This window comes from Camelus dromedarius, chromosome 17, assembly GCF_036321535.1.
Source record: "Camelus dromedarius isolate mCamDro1 chromosome 17, mCamDro1.pat, whole genome shotgun sequence".
Taxonomy (NCBI): Eukaryota; Metazoa; Chordata; class Mammalia; order Artiodactyla; family Camelidae; genus Camelus; species Camelus dromedarius.
The window spans coordinates 26,327,586-26,331,537 of record NC_087452.1 but is presented as its reverse complement, the minus strand read 5'-3'; the positions used below and the strand labels follow the sequence as shown (position 1 = coordinate 26,331,537).

Here is a 3,952-nt window from a genome sequence, read left to right as displayed (position 1 = left end):
GTGATTATCAGTGGATATCCTATGGCTATCTATGGCGAACTGTAACCTCTAATCCATCTAATTGTAGTGACATTACGGTACGCCATGCGAGAGTGGATTGTTTGTCTTAACGTGACCTCTGCTGCTGTCGGCCTGCTTTTGTGCCCAGAAATAGCTGCACAGATTCTTCACTGCAACTCCTTCTTTGTTCCAATTTGGCTCTGCCAGGAAGAAAACTAGCAAAGTCCATTTACTATGATGTCTCGTGGCTGTGACTTCAAATAAATGGAGGACCACGTATTATTTGTTTTCTGCTTTCTCTCTAGCAGTCACACCTCGTGGCATTTTTTTCAGTAGCCTTGCTATTCTCAGGAGAACAAGACAAGAAATTTTGGATGGAGACAAAGTTTACATGATTAACGTCTTCAGGAGACGCTGGTGGGTTCTTGAGTGTGCCGTCACCTCTATCCCACATTCTCAGGCCCCGGGGCCGAGTTGAGATTGCTCTGCTTTGTAGATTTGATGAGGCAGGGATATTGAGGGGAGAATCCCTCTTGCCTACTGCAGGAAGGAGAGCCTGCGGACCCGGGACCTGAGTCTCTCTTCATTGTGTGCTTTCTCTTTCCATCTGACAGCTTCATCTCGACTGAGTCACTGGCTGTCTTGATTAGGACTTTTCTCCCAACAGTGGGATGGGAGTTTCCAAATAAAGATATGAGCTAGTTGTGTAGGTGTCTCTTGCCTGTTTGGAGTTTTCCATCATAGGGTAGGTGGTTGGATGGAGTAGCTTGTGTAGGTGGTGACTTTTTCTATCCCTGCTCAAAATACTGTCCCGAGGTATCAGGAAATGAACCAATTAGAAAGTCTTGTCTTCAGGGCTGGCCCTGTCTCCTTTAACATGGCAACCTCTCTCTCGTGTGCCGCGCTGCCTAAAATTACTTCCGTTAGGTGTTTCTTTCCTGCTGCCCGGTGAAGGGATTAAAAGCACAGTAATTTGCCTTGAATGTCCTCCTTTCATACATTTCAGCAAGGGGTCTTTTAGGGACCATATTGACAATAATATTGCACAAATCATGGACGCTTCTTTTGGTAGTTCTAAGTGGGGAATGGAGAAGAAGATTTGGGCTTTGGGGTTGGAGAGATCTGGGTTCTGATTTCCCAGTATATTTTTTTTAATACTGAACAAATAAATTTCTCATCCCCTCAGAGCTTCAGTCTTCTCATCTAAATAATGTGGGCATAACAAGGATCTAGCAGGTCATGAAGACTGAGTAGCCAGTACTCATAGCGTCATCTAGCTCGGTAACTAACACGTGGTAGACTGAGGCATCCTGCCATCCACCACACTGCCTCGTCCACTGAGCAGACGTCATTCTGAGTCAATTAGAGCTCTGGCAATATAGACCTTTCCCAAAGTTTAATTGTGTTTCTTTCATACAGTCATTTGAACTGTCTACAGAGTGTTTCTAAGACAGTACCTAGACACCTGGCCTATTGGAGAATGTCCTGAATGCTTGTTCAAAAGGGTCCATCCAGAGGTGAGCGATGAGGCTGGTGAGAATCACCTTAAGAATCATCTGGGCACATGCTAAATCTGGGCAGATTCTAGGACCCCACTCTGCAGAATCTGATTCAGTATGTTTGAATGAGGGGCCCCTGAAATTTGCATGATTAATGTGCTCCTCAGATGATGATAATGTTTTTGGGCCCTACTTCAAGAAATACTTTTGCAAATATGTCAGCAGAAGAACCACTGGACATCTGAGATTGTCAGCTAGGAAAGGGCCACTCGTGGGGGACAAGACAGTAGCCTTCCAATTACCAAATACGTGTTATGGGCATGATATGATTCGTCCTGGAGCCCCAGGGGTCACAACAGAACCTGATGGGGAGAAATTCCAAGGAAGAAAATGTTGGCTTAATATAGGTGTTTTCTAAAAATGAAAGCCATCTGAGGGTGGAATATACTGCCTCCAAGGGTAGTGAGCCCACCAGCTTAGGAGAAATTCAAGTTTGTCTGAGTGGCCTCTGGGAATTTTACATAGAAGAAATTAGCTCATGCTCTCATCCCCTATGGTGCTTAATGACATTTATTGTAATTGTTTACCTATCGGTCTAGTGCATTCACTCTCACAAGTGTTCATTAACCATCTACCTGGAGCCTGATTCTGTGAAGATGAAGCACAGAAGTGCTGCATGAATCCAGGCAAAGGTGTGAATTTAACAGATGCTGTTGTCAGGAGAGGAGAAGGAGCTGAGCTTCCATTTCCAAATGGGAGAAGGCAGTAGGCATATCAGGCAGTGAGAAGAGAGGGGAAGATTATCCACTGGAGAAAGGGAGGGAGTGGATCAGTTTTTCTTTGAGAAGAAAGGGTCTTTCACACTAGCATTTTACAAAGTAAGTGAAGCTTTCATTTTCTTCCAAATGGGTATCCATTTTTCCACCTTTCTCTTCAGAACTATGAAATTCCAATTGTCACTTGGAAATAAAAAGATTATTAAACACTAGTTTTCTTGGTTCCACATGCATCATTCCTTCTCCCTTTAAATTTGTGGTCACCATTATTGTACATAAGATGTACTCCCCGCCTTTTTTTTTTTTTTAAACTCCGAAACCGCTTAGACTATGCCCTCTCCCTCTTACTCTCCCAAAGGAAGAGAAAAACAATCATCGCTGGCAAATGGCAGTTGCAGCAAGGCAACACCAAGAGCCAGCTTCACACTCAAGAGAGAACCCTGCCCCTCCTCATTGTGGAAGACGCTCCCCTTTTGATTTTCTACAAACTTTTGTGAGGAATGTTGTTTGGAGCAAGTAGGAGACACTGAATAGTTTCCCTCCTGCTAGGATTTCAGAGTAATAGCACCATTTTCTAGAGTCTAGACTCAGTTTCTGTTTTAAAGCTAGAGGTCAACTATTCATACCAAGATGGCATTAGATGTCTTTAGAATTGGGTCACCCAGGTGACGTTTTGTTAAAAGCTTACATAGGTCAGTTATTAGACCCACATTTTAATGATTAGCTGACCTCAGATACCTTGTTAATCCTCATGTGTGGGTTCATGTGAAGTTGTGGCTCGATTTGATGGTTCTTTGTTGTACCTCCTTTCCCTACTGCCTTGATGGTTGCTATTTATTTGGTATTTTAAAAATTTTCCTCTTATTGACATATAGATCCATCTATCAAAAAGTCATAAGAATAACTTGATGTATGAATGTTCAGAGTTTCTTCAAATCCCAGTAGAGTGAGATTCTCTAAAAGTTCTAGTTTTGGAAGTTGCCATCAGCAGCAGATTTTGCTGAATAGTACTATATATGTTTAATAATAAGATTTCCATTTTTGGTAAACTATTTCTTGTGGAACTATTCTCTGTGATGCTGAGGTTATAGAAAATATCATTTTTCTGTCACTGTTGGTGTTCTTCAGACCCTCGCTTTTAAATGGATGTGCTTTTGGAAACCTAGATGGTTATCTACATCAGAAAAACACCTTATCCTGGGCCGCATCGGGTGAATTGGACAAAGCAATGCAATTTAGTTGGGGGGAAATGGTATGTAATACGTTTTATAAGAGCTGGCTTCCAATAATAACCATCTGACCCCTGTGATCCTGTGTTTTCAATTTTCCTTTTAAGGAATACAACAAGCAATGCTGCTAAGGCATACTTCTCTGTCAAGTGTTCACCGATTTGTGAATTGTTGGACAAGTTTTCCATCTTCAGTGTTAGAAGACAAACATCAAATGCTACTTTTCTCTTAAAGTGTCTTCTCATGCAGCTGTCTCATGGCATGTGCTAAACTCTGCATTTGTATTTGTATTTGTAAAGAAAGTATGAGATCAGAGAAATAGGGCTGTGATTTTAACCTTGGTTCTAGGTTTTTATTTTTGGTTTGACTTTTTAATTTGGAAATAAGCTCAGTATCTGCTAATTGAAAGAATAAAAGGAGCAGCCCGTTGATAACACCTAAACTCATT

The 3,952-nt window shown here is 41.8% G+C and overlaps 1 pseudogene; it reads right to left on the bottom strand.

Moving 5' to 3' along the window:
• Positions 1–2,593: 2,593 nt before the first annotated feature.
• On the bottom strand, positions 2,594–2,819 carry LOC116158380 (small nucleolar RNA U3; annotated as a pseudogene).
• Between the last annotated feature and the right edge of the window lie 1,133 nt (positions 2,820–3,952).